Below are 17,159 nucleotides of genomic sequence, written 5' to 3' on the forward strand. Positions count from 1 at the left end.
ATCTAACAGTGTTTCTCCTACACTTGCCAAACCAAGCCTGTCAAGGGACCAGGCTTTCAAACTGTGGGTAGTTGCTCACAGTATTGGAATAACGCCCTGAAAAAAAAGGCTGGGGCGTGCAGGGCTGAGGCTTTGATGACCTGACTCTGAGAGTCACTGCTCATGGAAACTCTGACGCTCTGGAAATGACGGGAGCAAGGCTGCAAACTTGGCTTCCTCTCACTGGGCTACTCAAACAGGAAAAATTCTAATACTTAATGTCTTTTTCATCGTCCAGGGCATGTAAAGAGATCATCCACTTATGCCCTGTGTGGTTAAGAAAACCAAGAATTGCTCATCTTATTTACTGAAGTAGCTAATGTGCGTTTCAAAGTGCCTAGATGTTAGCTTGTGGGGGAAGGAGGAGTGAACATTAAGATTAATTTCAATGAAAATATTTTTGTGGGAATAGATTGCTCAGTGAATATAGATCATGTGCAGCTGGTAGAATAATGATATAAGCCTGTTTATATGTTTTATTAAATCAATAAACTATTTACATGAAAATGGAGGTGTCTGGATTGTGCAAACAGCTCTTTCAGAGGAGCTTTGCTTAGGGACGAGAAATGATTTTGCCATTTCAAAACACTTCTGTTTCTCTTTCACATGAAAGTGCTCTCTCACTGAAATTATTAAAGAAAACAGTTTTCAACTCTGAAGTATTGCTGATATTTTGGCAATGACTGTGGTCAGTAGTCCAAGTGATGGGAACTGCTGAGCGCTCAGAATTTAAACAACTTGTGTTGACTTTATGGTAAAAGAAATTTTATGCCTGGACAGGACATAAAACTTGGACCCACGTGGTTTTCTGGGTTTGAGGTACGATGGTACCTGAACATGCTGGGAGCCAGAGCTCAGCGTCCATGGCTGCTCATGGCTGAGCCACTATTGCCCTGGTCAAGAGACATGGGTCTCTAGGTCAGGCAAGAGATCTCATGTTCCAGGATGCAAAGGTCTCAGGTTTGGAAATTTAACTTAACTGACAAAAGACCTGCTGGTTCATCCAGCTTGTTGTCTGCCAAATCGACGCTTGTTCTGTTTAGTGCATTCCTAAATGTTTTGTCCAATTTTATTTGGAAGTGGACCATGGGATGCTGTTTCCAACTCCCCCCCTTCTCCCCAAGATTAAATGTTTTTTTATTGTACTGCAAACACACACACTCCTAACATTTTTAGTATTTTGGTCCCCCAACTTTATTTATTTTCTGTTGTATAATCCCTGTTCTGTGCTAATACAGATGAATGGGAGGGATGCATTTTCTGTCATGTAAAATAGTACTGGGGATAAACTCTGCCTAAGATTTTGGCTGACCCCCGCATCAGGCTTAGCTCAAAAATTAATTTGTCATTACCCAGGTGCTATGCACTAAGCTTTATTGGCATAGAGTAGCGCCACATACTGTATGTTCTTTGGAAGGAAAAAAAGTGGTCATGTAATCACTGAGACAGTAAACAGTCATTTCCAATCCAGTAATATTTTATACGAACTGGCACCGTATGTTGTATATCATCCATCTTGCTAATCCTTGTTCCACATTGCCTCCCACTTGAGGCCAAGAACATTACAGCTGTGCCAGAGAGTGGGTGGAAAAATAGCCTTATTATTAACCTAAGTTGAAAACATAATGGCTTTTTGAATGTCTTCATTCACAGATGCAGTAATACTAAAATATTAATACCGTTAAGTATAGAGAAACAGAACTTTCATTTAAAAGCCATTGTTCACGTGTGTTGCAAAAGTGAAAGCCTTAAAAAAGTGTTGCGAATGCCCTGTACCATTTGTTTTACGTTTTATCTTGTAAATTCCAGTATTCTGCAATAAAGGAGCCAAAATATTCTTCAGAGTAAGTTTTGAGCAACGTTGCTGCCATCACTAGCATTGTCTTGTGGTAAATGAAGGAGTTTCTCCAGTCCTCTGTCTTAAAACACAGGTAATAATGAAATGGATATTGAAACACAGATAATGGCTTTATAGTACCATGATCAAGCAGAGTTGCATTGCCAGTGTCGGTGTTTAACTCTCAAGGCCAGTGGGATCAGAAGTATTCAAGATGCATGTGTTTTCTGGGAGTAACCATCATGAAGAGTACAGGAGAAAACTGCAAGCCTAACCTGATTAATCTTCATAGCACCCCAGCATCCTGGATTTACAAGCAGAAATGAGGGACCTAGCAATGAAAACTGAGTAAATCTGCAGCACAGCATCACTGAAAACGCACAGAAAAAGGAGATGATGCTGTTCTTCAGCTACAGTCATGGTTTGCCTTTCCTAGGTCAGTAACTCACTTCTGTGTATATCTTCCCAGGTAAAATATGAATCTTCCACAAATGTCTTTGGGAGGTATAGGAGTTGCTCTTGAGTAGTATTCAGAAAAAAAGAAAAAAATCTTGATTGTACTAATTTCTGACTAGCATGAAAAAATATGTCCCCTTTTAAAAAGCAAAAAAAGGATTCAAACCTACAGTGTATTAGACCGTGTGTTGTAAATCAGCCTAATTGTTTTAGAATTCAGAAGTGTTTCATCATTTTAAATTGGGCTTGTCTGATATTTAGTTCCACGTTTTTGATAACTCTGCAGGACTAATATGTAGCCTGTTGTTGCACAAGAAAAGCTTTTTTTATCCTATCTTTTAAGACTGATGGAATGAGAGGAGGTTGACAAGTAATCACTTAGTTATCTCTGTGTCAAAGCTTATGATATGCATTATAGTGAAAATGTGCAATACGCAGTTCCAGAAATAATTTTGCTATACATTAAGGTTTATCTTTCTTGCATACAAAATGTAAGAGTGAGTAATGCTGCAGTCTGATAAAGGATTTCAAATGACTTGGAAATATCTTTAGATTTGCCCTAATAAGGCTTAGCAGGTGCCAAAATATTGTGCAAGATATGGGTCCCAATCTTACCAGGACTTCCCTCCAAGCACATCCTTATTCCCCTGTCTGCCATTGCGAGTGGCAAAAGGAATCTCCCATTTTTAAGACATCTTGCAGTTTCTCTGTTGACCCACTGCACTCTGTGGTTAAATACAAGTCATCTATGAGTAGGGGGTTTTTTTGTGAAAAGACCAAGCAACGCTTGTTCCCAGTAGGAACTGGTGGTTGCAAAGCTCATTTGACAATCTAAGCTCTAACCCACCATTCCTCAGTGCTCCTTCAGGAAAAGTTTGCATAGTTTTTGCTTAATATTTTAAGTGATAATAACATGTTGAATAAAAGACGAGGGCACGTTGTCACATTAACTAAAGGATACTGCTACCAAAATATTATGATTATTCAGGTTGGTCTTCATGTGAAATGAACACTGATTAAAAGAAAGAGCCTTTTGTCAGAGAAGGAGCAAAGGCTGAAGATGAAATAATGTACGAGAACCCCTTGGATTTTTTTATTTTGTATTTTTTTAGCTTTCAGATAAGACTGGGGACTTTGTTCTAAAGCTCTATGAGTTTTTTGGTAGCGAAGCACCGTTAAGCTGCACATCCGTGATATTTTGTTGGACGCGTTCCTGTGGCTGCCTTGGTGACCTGCAGAGAACGCCGTACAGAATCATGCTACTCCAAACGTGATTAGATACATTCAGGATCCGCATGCTATTGATGCCAAGGAACACTGAATAGTTTCATCTACTTTGCAGACAAGCTTCAGTGTAAGCCCTCCTGCCACTGCCTGTTCAAGGCCACCTTTGACAGCCACAGGAGCCAACACATAGCTGTTTAGGCACTCGTTTTGTTCCTTTTCTCTATTTTTCCTTCTCCCTCTGATTAAGTTGCCAATCATCCAGCTTCTTTCTCTTCTTGTCTTGATAAGTTGCCAATCATTTCATACAGCCTATACCACTCTAGCCAAGTATTTCTCTTGTCATAACTTGGAAATAGGCTGCTGGAGATTTATTTTAAGTCTTGATCTGATGAAATGCCACATCTTGATCTTTGGAGAGTCATAGGGCCTATATGTCATGGTACTATCTTGTTTGGACTGCTCTGAACTGGTATTAATTAGAGGACTTGAGACATGTCTCATGGGTCGTCCAACACGCTCTCGATATTCCCATCCCTTAATAGATATTAAATATTGGTTAATAGATTTTTTAATTCAGTTTTCCAGGTCATACATAGTGGATAATAGCAAGAAAGAAACCATCAATTGTATAAAGACTTCTGGGGGGAATAACATATTTATTGGTATGATACATGGGTTTTCACTGTTTTGCTCTGGTTATTGAATCATTTATACAAAGATTGCAAAGTAGTAGCTTTATTTAGGAAGGTTTTCAAGAAGTAAATAGCAATGGGAAATTAAGCAAAGCTGAAAGTGTTTACCATGAAAAGTGTCTTTAAAATTAATGTTTGTGAGATTGCAAAGTAGTTTTCTGGAGAAATTATGGGATGTCTGATTCTGGGAAGTCTACAGATAGGACCAGATAAAACTTTGGAAGAATTATGTGTGGAGGTGTAAAGCTGTCCTCTCTGGGAGGGGAGCTTAGCTGAATTTTCCTGCCTCTAAAAGTTTTATAATTCTGTTAAAACTGCTTTCCTAGATTTGCAAGATAACACTTTTCCCCAGTATTTATACTTCATTAGCTCATTTTCCAGTCACAAGGAAAAGATTATGAATCATCTTAGCTTTTCTCTCATTTTGGAAGTACATGTGTTACACGTCTATTCTGCATCTCCCTTTGTTGATTTTACGTTAGTTAATCATCAGACAAAAATAAAGAATAATAATAATAATAATAATAAATTGGCATAACAATCTCTTACCACAAGTCATTTCCTTGCTCCTATGAGGCTGACCAGGCAAGGTGAAACATGAGCTGTAATTCTTCATTGGGGCACTTTTTATTTTTACACTGTCAGTCTGTGCAAAACAAGATGCTCTACAAGGGGCAAATGTGAGTCAGGCTGGGAGGCTGTGGTGAGATCTTTCTCAAATATCTTTGAGCTTGAGCTTTCTGAGCATGGATCCCACACACAAAGTGTGTTCTTCGTTCTCATTTCTTGTGCTCATTAAGCACTGCCATTTATTTTTGTGTCTGCACAAATATATGGCTTTATTACTAAAGTGGTTTGTTTATCTTTGCTGCTGCTGCATTTATTTTAGCACTCATCTAAACAATTAATTAGGGAAACACTTGAGTGCCAAATACACTTCTTCAGATACCACTCAGTTGGGTTTTTTTATTTTCAGGAGCATCAAGCATTTTAAAAAACCCATCTTTTGCATTTTTTTCTAACCATGCCTTTTTCCCCCTTGTTTGAAGCTTCCACAGGCAGAGTATATTGCTTTGAAAGATCATGGGCCCTGTTGAGAGTTCAAAGCCAAGTAAAGATGATGCTTAAAGTTCAAAGGCTCTGTGGAGTTGCATCTTCATCTGCATAAAAGTGCTTCAACCAACTAGAAAGACAGAAGAGTTGCCAGGAATTTCTTCTATTTCTTTTCTATTATTATTATAAAAAAAGCTTAATTGGGGAATAAATGTGTCACTGCTAACAAGTTCAGGGAAAGTGGAGCTCAGATGAAACACTGCTTGAAGGTGTACACAGTGTAGGAAAGATTTGACATGTGCTGTGACCCTGTGAGAGTGAAACTGTGAATGCCTAGAAATCAATACAAGATATGTAAGGGTTTATAATGTTGAAGTCAAGAAAGAATTGAAAGTGTTTGACTGCATCTTGGGCAAACGGAGCAGGGAGTATGATGTGTTCAGACAACGGATTTAGACCCAAGTTTTAAAGATGGGGAAAAGTAGCACATTTCTAAGAAAAAAAGTTTTCAAACAGATGAAAATTAGCTCCCTGAAAATAGTGTGTGTGTATATTGTAACAAATCATGACTCAGAGTGGAGGCTTTGTCAGTTCTTTGACCTGCAGAGGATGGAGCCCCCTGTTAGGTGGCTTGGCCAAAAGTAGTAAAATATGAGGTTGGGGGGGGGGGGGGGGGGGGGAAATAGGTCTTCATTGATTCAAGTTCAGGGCACTCTGAGGCAATATTTAACCTAGAATTTCTTCCCATGCTGCTTAAGCGCCCCTTAAGCCAGCTCAAATGTCTTGTATTGATTTCTTCTGTTTCTTATAAGCAAACTTTTGGAGGAAGCGTGCCAGACTGTAGTGTGTTAGATGGAAGCAGTGCTTGCAAGTATCGCTCTGCTGTTACTCACGTCACTATTATTACAGTATCTTTTTACCTCACTTTTTTTTTTTTTTTTTTTTTAAATGGTTTCTTCACAGTATTCCTTTGAGCTCAGGACATTTTATTCTTTCCATTTTACAAGGAGAAGCTAGGGCACAGGGAGATAAAAGGCCAGATTGTTCAAAAGCATTTAGGCATTGAAAGATTCAGATGGGCATTGAACATTATTTTCAGAAGAACTTCAACACCCTATTCCTAGAAATGAGTTATCCAAGGTCAGATTTTAGATTCTCTTGCAAAAATGGTATCCAAGTCTTCCAAATCCAGGTAAGTGTTGAAACCAACTCACACACCATGTTCTTACCAAGTTTCTGGGTAAGGGACAGGGTTGGGGTTTTGTTGTTCTTTTTTAATGGGTTTTCATTAAGTGTCAGCAATAGCAATCTTTCCACTTCATGCCACCTTTTATAACTCCTTCTCCCTGGACCTCTTCCTCTTTTCTCTCTTTGTACTGCTAGATCTGGCTTTCCCTATAATGTCTTTAGAAGACACAAGCTCGGATTTTTAGAGCTGTCAGGGCTATGGTGGATCGGTGGTCTTGTAATACTGAAGAAATGCGTGGGATTTAAACAAAACTTCATCATGTCAGATACAACAGGAGTGGATAAACTGTAACTTAAAAAAATGCATCATAATACCAGCTTTTAAATTCATAAATTTCTTGATATATTTCTGAAAACAAAGTGTGACACAAGACAATCTTATTGTCTTGAATGTCTGTGGCAACATGGGCCATGCTGAGATTTTAATGTCTCTGGGTCTGTTTCTAAAAAAAAAAAAAAAAAAAATTAATTCCTGTATTCTTGCTATGAAAAAACTCATCTCGTGTGTGAAATTTGGTAGTGAATGAGAGCTGGTTCCCAACTGATGAGTACAACAATAAAACAGTAATTTAACTGATGTTGTCTGCTAACGTTAAATAAGCTCACAATATATTTCTGAGGAAGTTAAGCTGTGTTAGCAGCGATGTTGTGGAAAAGCCACTTAAATTCCTTCATTGCCATTTCACAGAATCACAGGCTGGCTGAGGTTGGAAGGGACCTCTGGGATTCATCTCATCCAACCCCTGCTCAAAGCAGGCTCACCTACAGCAGGTTGCTCAGGACTGTGTCCAGGCAGGATTTGAATATCTCCAGGGATGGAGAGTCCGCGGTCTCTTTGTGCCCGTGGCCTCTTGTCCTGTCACTGGGCACCGCTGAGAGGGCTCCATCTTCTTTACTTCCTTCCCATCAGGTATTTATACTCCCTGAGCCTTTTCTCCTGCAGGCTGAACAGTGCCAACTCTCTCAGTCCCTCTTCATAGGAGAGATGCTTCAGCCCCTTCATCATCTCCATGGCCGTTCACTGGAGTCCCTCCAGTATGTCCACGTCTCTCTTGTACTGGGGAGCCCAGAACAGAACCCCGCACCCCAGATATGTCTCAGCAGGGCTGAGCAGAGGGCAAGGATCGCCTCCATTGACCTGCTGGCAGCGCTCTGCCTGATGCAGCCCGGGATGCCATTGGCATTTAACCAGTGAAAATAATTTCCAATACAGAACAGAGGTTTTTCATAGTGACAGTGTAGGTTTATAAATTGCAATTAACTCTCAAAGTCAAAGATTTGAAGATTTTCAAGGGATAATTTTATGGTAAAGCTGTGCTGTTATGAGTATTTTTCACTAGAGTTGCCTCCTAGTTGAACTAGGACTTGAGTGGTTTCTCAGGAGTAGCAGTGCAATTAGAGGTTTCATCAGAGCAGTGGTCTGGAAGTCTTATCGGGGAAAACCAGTCTTTAGTGATCTTTCTCAAGCATTCAAGTGAAAGAAAACATAGAAAGAAATCCAGGACTATAAGATGTGTGTGCTAGGAAGTTTGATTTGCTACTAGTGAATATCGGGGTTGGAGACTGTAGGGCTTTTGAAATGTCATTAGGGAAAGATGTGTCCCTGCCTACATTAATTTATGTAAACATGATCTTTGTAGAGTCAGTCTTTTTGAAATGAAATACAGCGTCAGACCAGATTTCTGCTGTAAGAATGGATTAATAAGGGAGGACATCTTAATTTTTCATTTCCCTTTTTTTTAGCATCTGTGCTCTGAACCCTCTTTCTCTACTATATCCAAAGACGCATTTAGCAGATGGACAAACTTAGGAGTTAACTGGCACAGAGGACATGTTAATTCATTTCAAAGCCAGTAAACTCAAATCAGTAATTGTTAACCTGGCCAAGGAAAAAGGAAACAATGACCATCTGCTAGGAAGAAAAGAGTAAGGATTTGTATGAGGGGAGAAGAAAGTGAATTAAAGATTAAGGAGAATTAGTGCGAGAATAAGAAGGAAAAGAAGAAAAGAAATGGTAAAGGGGAAATGAGGAGAAAGCAGCATAAGCAATAAGTGATTATTTGTGTTGTAGTTTCATTTAGATGTCCTCTCCAAATTCAAGATTTCTTTGTGATACAAGGTATATACATAATGACAGGCCTTGTTTAGAATGATTTCCAATTAAAAAAAATATTATTTGTTTCTCCTGTATTTTGTGTATATTCTTTTCTGTACTTTATAGGTGGGAAGTACAGTGACTTCTCATAGGAGACCCCTCACAGAGCTAGAGACTGGAATACCATCTCCCCACTCTTTCCCCCTGCTGTCCTACTTACTTGAGATATTTTTTTTTTTCCCAAAAGCTGACAGGCAGTTTTTATTGTAAGCCATATGGACTGATGTGTAAGATCCCAATTATTCTCTACCCCTGAGATATAGAAATGTGAACGGACCAAACATGAACTCGACAAGAGATGCTGAGCAGCCGCTTTGATTTTCTCGCCGCTGTTGATTGACTGACGGCCTTCCATCTCACAGGGCTGGGAAAGAAATGACTCTCCCAAGGGATTTACACCGGGTGGGTGCTTGGAGGGGCTGGCAGAGGAGGAACACCCCAGGCCAGGCCAGTGTTCAACCTGCAGATCAGGGTGTTGACACAGTACCGATGTACGGGTCCAATGCCACCGACTGCTCACCTATATCTTCACAGCATTTTCTGAGTTTACGTTTGGACGTGTCTCATCCGCTAGTCAGCCCAGACCATTACAGCTCAGCTTACATCCCAGCATGCAGTGGTGGTTTCTTTAGGGACAGATTAGTTAGTAATGACATGAAATTGCCTTGATGCTATAAACCTCATTTGTATGTATTTATTTACCCTGCCACCATGTATATAATCTCATTCTGCATTTTTTTCCTCCTCTATCTCCATCTACCGCAAATATCGAGTGAGTATTGCCAAGCTGCAGATGTGGAAGTTGGCCCCTTTCTTCAAAAGTAAACCAGAGTACCAGCGTGCTGGCCATTCACTTCCCAGTCATTATGCAGTCAGCAGGAGAGTTCAGGAATTTGCAAAAGCTCTCATTGTCCTATATGAAAAAATGTACATTGAAATTCTTCAGATACTTTTACAGCTATTAGCCATTTAAAACTGTTTAATCTAAGTGGCTTATTTCAGAGAGCAAGAAAAGCAGATTCTGGCAATTTTGCCCTTGATATCTTTTCTATCTGTGTCGCCCTTTAGTCAAAATTTACATAATAATGGGTAGGGAAGTGTTGTGGCACACGAACCGGTGCATATTAGTTCTTAGTTGCTTTCCCAAAAGGCTTGAAAATGCAGCAGATTTAATCTAGGTCAAAAAAAAAAAAAAAAAAAAGGGAAAAAAACCCACTTCCATTTTGTAGGCAGAGGACATTTACAGAGAGCATTTGTATTCACAAGGGTACGGGAATGACAGAGTGCGACTCCTCCAAAAGAGCTCCCCGGTGCAGCTGAAGGCTGACAGCAAACTAGGACTTGTGGCCAATTAACAGAAAGGCCGTCATAACTTGCAAGGCATGGAGAGAAAAAATTGAGCTCCATGGGATCATTTTTCACTGGCCATTTACAGGGCTGTTACCGGCCTGGAGCATTTGTGCTTTAATGCGATAGGGGCGGTTCGGGGCACGCTGGGGCTGGTGCATTGCCGCCCTGGATGTTATAACCGGGAGGAAAAATAGAGCACAGGGTGGAATTTGGCACATCCCGGTTGTGAATCCTTCTCGCGTATGAGCCCCTGCCTACATTCAGCTAATGTATTAATATTAGAAGTGGCATAGCTATAATATGTGCTGTCATTAGAGTGGCGATGCGGTTTCCTAGCTGGTGACAAGATTGGTAATACGGTTTCCATCAGGGTGCCAATTATATCAAACTATTAGCAAACCTGAGCTAATTGGGAGGCGGCATTGTTAAAGGTTGATTTCTGCAGTATATGGCAATTCTATCAGGGATTGCTTCAGGAGTGAATCATTGCCATCGTACTCTCGAGTGACTCCATGTACAATAGAGAAAGAAGACGGTGCAGGTTGGAATCAAAATGCATCCTGCCTTAGCCACCTTCTTTTTTTGTTCAGTAGAATTACAGAAATAGTTGGATTTTTATTTCTGGAAACGTTTTTTGCTTTCCTTTGTCAGGAATGTCTGTATTTGCTATTCAGGCAGTTCGTGTTTTTCTCTGGTTTTGTATGGAATCACCCAACCAAAATCTCTAAGACTTGAAACATGTCTCCTAATACTAGACTGGTGTCTTCCATGCGGGTTACCTAATTGCACTAAAAATGCTGGACAAGGCTCCCATTGCACCGCACCAAATTTAATGAATGTGAAAAAGCTTGTTGCCCAATCACACACCTGAACTCCTGTAGCAATAGGTCTTTTCAGTGGCTTTAGAGGAAGAGAATTTTTGATGTCTTCATTGCCTTTTGGAAAATGACAGTGTAGGTCATGGCGGGTTTGGTTGCAAATCACACTGTTCAGGCAGCTGTTTATGATTTATGGAGCACGTATTTCAGCGTTCAGGTGAACAGCTGGAATGCCAGAGACCCTTTGTCGTGGTTTAACCCCAGCCAGCAACTAAGCACCACGTAGCTGCTCGCTCACCTCCTCCCACCCCAGTGGGATGGGGAGGAGAATCGGGGAAAAAAAGTAAAACTCATAATTAGAGATAAGAACAGTTTAATAATTGAGAGAAAATAATATAACAACAATGACGATAGTGATGATGATGATGATAATAATAATAATAATAATAATAATAATGAGGAGGAGGAGGAGGAGGATAACAAAAAGAGAGAGAAATAAACCCCAAGAAAAATTGCACAATGCAATTGCTCACCACTCGCTGACTGATGCCCAGCCAGTCCCGGAGCAGCAGTCCGCCCCTCCTGGGCCAACTCCCCCCAGTTTATATACTGACCATGACGTCCTATGGCGTGGAATATCCTTTGGCTAGTTCGGGTCTGCTGTCCTGGCCGTGCTCCCTCCCAGCTTCTTGTGCACCTGCTCGCTGGCAGAGCACGGGAAACTGAAAAATCCATGACTTAGGATAAGCATTACTTAGCAACAACTAAAACATCAGCGTGTTATCAACATTATTCTCACACTAAATCTAAAATACAGCTCTGTACCAGCTACTAGGAAGAAAATTAACTCTATCCCAGCTGAAACCAGGACACTCCTTTAAAAGGCAGCCCTGTTAAATAGCAGTTTAATGTTTAAATGTTGATAGTGGAAGAGTGAATGTGGAAATCAAGAGAGGAACATTTGGAGGGGAGAAAAAGAAGAAGAAATCCTCCTTAACTTAAACTGGCTTGAACTGTGCGGGATTGACAAGAAACTACTGTCCCCATTGAGATTCCAAGCTTGTATGAAGCCAGCACCTGTTCTGGTTGCAAATGCACACACAAAAGTGAGCTTCATTCACAGAAAGAAAGAAACATAGCGGGACTTCACTCATTTAGCCTTCCAGGGCCTTCAGTCCCTTGATCTGTCAGCCCCTTAGAATTCAAACGCAGCCTTTAAAGGAATTTTCAATTCACAACATGATGACTTTGTTGATGTCCTGAATGTGAATGTATTTTGAATTGAATTTGTCTGCCAGGATTCCATTACTTGCTAAAAGAATACAGAGTTCAATCATCAGATAATCATTATAGCTGTTTTGAAGTGTTTATTTTATTAGTCTAGAAGGTAAAGCAAATTTCATACTTTTAAGTTGTTGCAGGCTTTGCAGGCGCACTGATAAGCTCTTGTATTTCTATACCCTATGGTTAGGGTTCAGATACTGGCAGCAGGTGATAATATGCACAATGCAGGAGAGATCCAAACTGACAAATTTTGACAGTTGAAAACTATAGAAACTCATAAATCAGACCAACGAATATGAGGGGGTTTTCTCTCCTATATCTGTTCTCTTTTAATTCCCAAAAGTTAAATTTAAAGGCCTGGGAAACTGCAGCACATTTTTCTTCAAGCAAATCAAAACCTCAGACCATCTTGTAGAAAAACGTGTTTTAATTCCTGTCCACGTCCAAGGGTTATTTTCTCGTATTGATGCACGTGCATAATTCCTGGTAACTTTAACCTAGGAACCGTGTAGTCAGTTTAGGGAGCTGTAAGAGACTTTTTCGCACCTGAAGCAAGATGGAGGTTGCCGTATTCATTCAAGCATGAAATCCTGGCTGAGAGATTAAGCCTCTTACACAGATCCCAGTGCCGTTAAACGCCAGCGAGGACCGTGTAAGCCACATCTCCGAGTGGAGGAGAGCTTCCTTTTGTTAGTTGTTCAAAATTAGGGATGTAAACAGCTCTCACAGAGTAATTAGTCTGTGTTTGAATTGGGAGAAAGCGATAAAAATAATGACATGATGGAGCTCCTAGCGATGTCATATGGCTGTATCTTACAGCCTAACAAAGCTGTGTCTGCACTGCTGGGTGGACGGGGGCAAGGGTTTCACAGGTGACTAATTCGGGTTGTAGAGCAGAAGTCGCACGGGAGGAGAAGTCCCATTTCAGGAGATCACTAACAGCCCTTTGAAAAAATCCTCGTGCTCATAGGAGGAATGGCATTTTTTGAAGTTTCATGGTGAAAACTGCAATTTGTCGCAATTCCACAGCGCACAAATGCCCTCCAGAAACCCAGGTTCGCTGTCAGCAGAAATTCATGGGTATGGTGGTATGAGAGTCCTCACCATTTGCTCTATTTGCTCTTTTTTTGCCCATCCCTAACTTTAAATGGTTGCTTTAGTGAAGCCGTGCCTGCATGATCCCCATGTAATCCGTTGCTGCCATCTTTGACAGTGACTCAAGCAAAGCTGTTTCTAGCCAATACACAAGGCTGTTTGCCCCTGTTGGTGTCTTGCTAAACAGGTTTCTGTGGAAATTAAATAAATAAAATCTCCACCACTGGTGCTAATTGGTGCCCTTGGCAGCCTGAGCAGGGGCTTGTGAATTGAATGTGTCATGGAGAATTGAATGTGTCAACTCTCTCCCAATGGCTGGGACCTTGAGGTCTTTTTCTGGCACTAAATTTCCTTTGAAAAAAAGAAAAAGGAAAAAAAAGAGAGAGAGAAAACAATCTGAAATAAGAGATCTTTTCCCTGTTTTTAATGAGGTGTTGAAGTTGAGCATTGTAGTGTACACACTGCAGCGTTTTCTCGTCAGATGCTTTGAGAAGTAGGGCTGGTTTCTGCCTTTGTTTCTCAGGCATCCCATTTGTTGCTATTAGACACTGTGCAGCATGGGGTGGCAGGTTTTATTCAGTCTGTTCAAGCATCTGGCAGGATAGCCATGAAGTTGTTGCCGATGTCCTTAAGGGACTGTAGGGATCCGCATGATTCATTCAGTATTTTTTCTACCTACAAAGAAGAAATGTCTTACACTGTAGTAAATACGGTTCCAAGTAGAGCACAACCAGCTTACCAAAACGCAGGAGATTTGCTGCTTTGGAGGCACTGACTGGCAGCACAAGCCTCTGTTCCTTTGGTCAAGAAGATACTAACCCACACAGAGTTAAACTGAGCTGTATTTCAGGCTGTTCAGGATCGGCAGAACCTTGTCCACAAACCAATTCACCTTTTAAGTTGTCCTGACTGGGAGGGGAGCAGGTTATCACTGTCAGGCTTTGAGTTATTTGGATGTCAGAAAAGCTTAGTTGTCGTTCAAGCTGCTGTCAGGTTTGTTAGTGATGAAGCCAAAATTATGTGTGCAGGGGGCTGGAGAGAGGAGGGTTGGGTTTTTTTTCTTTTCTCTTAGTAGGCAACATAATTTTTCTTTTCCGCTGGTATTACTGATTTGTCTTTGGAAATACTACATTTTCTTAGGGAAAATGGAGGAAGGGCAGTTGTTTCCTAGTTGTCTTTCAGCAGGGGCCAGCTACCAGTCCTAAAGCACAGGCAGCTTCCCTTCCAGTATTTCTGCAGGAAGGACTGAATTTGGTACTTTCTGCTATGGGATGTAGTACTGAGCCAAAGGAATTTTTACACTGGAGGCATCCTCGAAGCCGGCCCGTTGGAGCTGCAGTGTTTTGCGTAAGTTGGCAGCGATCACCTCTGGAAAGTCCATAGCCTGAGCTATAGTGTTTCCTTCAGGACCATGTGCACTTTTGCCTTTTCTGTTCTTTCGTGTTTTCTTATTTCCTTTTTTTTAGTCCAGCCCTGACCTCTTCAGCAGATAGCTTCAAAATCAGGTGTCCACAACTGGTGCCCATGGTCTCCTCAAAGCACAGCAAATCGTCTCTTGATTTGTTGTGATTTTTTAAGAAGATATGAGCGAAATGAGTCCGGAGGAAGATTTTATCCATGTGCATTTTCAGATGTATCAGTCTGTGAGCTCAGAAGTCTCCATTTCTGTCAGGGTCCAATGACCTGCCTGAAACATCTGCACGTTTCCCATTAAGCTACTGTTTTCTCCCAGTCCTCATTCACAGAGACATTTTTCTCTCCTGTGCTATTACTTCACAAAAATGACTAGTTAAAGGGTATTTCACAGCATATTCATCTTTCAAGTGCAGTTCTTTCAAGCAGTGCCAAGAATGATAAACCAATAGATTTCAAACTTCTCCTTATCGGAATAAACCCACAGAGCTGAAATCTCAAATGAAACTCTTCGGACCCATGGTAAAGGACATCGCAATTGCAAAGTCATGACTACTGCTTGATATTTTCCCTTCTGACTCCTCTCTCCTGGTTAAAAAGCTTTATATTAAAAAGCTAATAAACCAAATGAAGAAACAATAGAAGATAGACTTTGGAGCTGGCTGGCAGGATAGAAAAATGTCGCAGTGTTTTCTCAAAGTCACGCTATTAAATGTCAAAAACTCGGATTTGTTTCCCATTTTCATTCTGCAGTAAAATAATTTAAATTTGCAGAATTTTCCAGTGGAACAGAAGATTTAGAAACACTCACAGGAAGCACAAACCTTAACAGGCTGTGGCTGTCTGTAATACTCATCCCTGCTGAACAATGTTCAGCTCACTGAAATAATTACTAAACCATCTCTATTGTAAACTGTGAAATTTTAAGGAACCTGTTGGCAGTATGAAAAATGTTTCTCTCAGCTGCGTTAAGTCTGCATTACCTGCCTGCCCGTGTATTGTATTGCCTGCAAGTGCTTTTCTGCGTTAGGGATAAACTCGCTGTGTGCCAGCTGGGAATACATGATTACCTTTGCTTGTTATAAAGGTAATGGTCGTCGCTGGCCCGCTGCAAAGCCGGAGGGAGTGTTCACAGGGCAATGCACAGCTTGAGCCAAGCGAGAGGCAGCGGAGGGGACTTTCTGGATTCAGCCCTTCCTTCCAAGGTGTGGTATGGGCCACCTCCACACGGTTCCTTAAAATGTTTGCTAGCTGTGTTCTCCTGTGCACGCTTTCTCCTAGGTCTCCTTTGCCGTTGTGGGGATGCTGTGAGCTTGAACAAAAGTGGGCATATCAGGTGAGATGTGATGTTTCACCTCGGTCAACGTTAAGGAGCCGATGGAAGCAACATCTTTGCTCACAGCTGAAAGGACAGATTATTTTATCTGTGTCATGCTCCGAGGGAACACCGAGGCTTGAGAGCTGGCATTTCTTCTATTTACTGTTTGGTTTTGACATTTCTTTGGAGCTGCAACAAATCACTGACTGTGATTAAGAGAATAGGATTGTTTTTCTGATTCATTGGTAAAATCTGCATCATCTTGTTTGATACGAAGTAGGTTTTTACTTCAGTAGCCACTTCTGCCTCCCAATCAGCATTACCCAGCACATTTTCCCTCTCCCCGTAGCAGCTGGGTCACGGAGCACCCCATCTGCAGCCACAGAGCTCTAGAGGAGTTTTGGGGTCTCTTCTTAATGTGAGATGGCTCCAAAGCAGGGGCTGCCCATGTCCACGGGACAAGGGCTGCATTCAGCCCCACTGTATTTCCCCTGTGGACAGAGTAGCAACAGTTTAGTCTCTAAGGGTGTTTTTATATCACTGATTTACTGTGCTGGGTGGGAGCTATTTAAGTGTGAATTTTCCTTGTGTCTATACCTGCTATCTTGTGTTACGCACATAAGTGTCCGAGTGATGCTCTCAGAGTGGTTTCCCTCCTGCTGGAAGTAAAGTTGAAGTCACAAGCTGGGATACTGCATTGAGCATCCCACCTGCAACGCGGATGCAAGGTCCTCCCGCAGTAAGGTCTTCACGCGTGCCCCATGCGTGCCTAGGAGCAGACTGCATTGCTGTGGGACATTACAGATTGCAGCAAGTCAAATCCTGGTCCTTGTTTCTTTGTCCCACGTCTGTCATGTTATAGCTCTTCGCTGAGGCTCTACCTGTGAGCCCTGACCTCACCCTGGGGCTGGCGTTGAGCTGCCTGGGTTGCGTGTGCTGCGGGAAGAGTTACTTTAAATGTTTGCGGCGGAGAAAGTGGCAACAACCTGTGTTTGGTCCCACAGACCACCCGGTTGGACCGTGCTGCCAAAGGGAAAACCATAGGATTAAGGCAACTAAAACTGCCTGCTTTACTGAAGGTTAGACAGATTCAGGCTGAAGAGAGCCTCACTTAATGCTGTCAACCATCAGCAGCCTCCACAATCCCACCAGTGGCGAATTCTCCTGTAGCTTA

The 17,159-nt window shown here is 41.5% G+C and overlaps 1 protein-coding gene across 13 annotated transcripts in view; it reads left to right on the plus strand.

The window, feature by feature from the left end:
• CELF2 (CUGBP Elav-like family member 2) overlaps window positions 1-17,159 on the plus strand; it is a 379,996-nt gene that overhangs the window by 256,468 nt on the left and 106,369 nt on the right. The gene's annotated exons all lie outside the window — the stretch shown is intronic.

The sequence above is a fragment of the Aquila chrysaetos genome, chromosome 5 (assembly GCF_900496995.4).
Source record: "Aquila chrysaetos chrysaetos chromosome 5, bAquChr1.4, whole genome shotgun sequence".
Taxonomy (NCBI): domain Eukaryota; kingdom Metazoa; phylum Chordata; class Aves; order Accipitriformes; family Accipitridae; genus Aquila; species Aquila chrysaetos.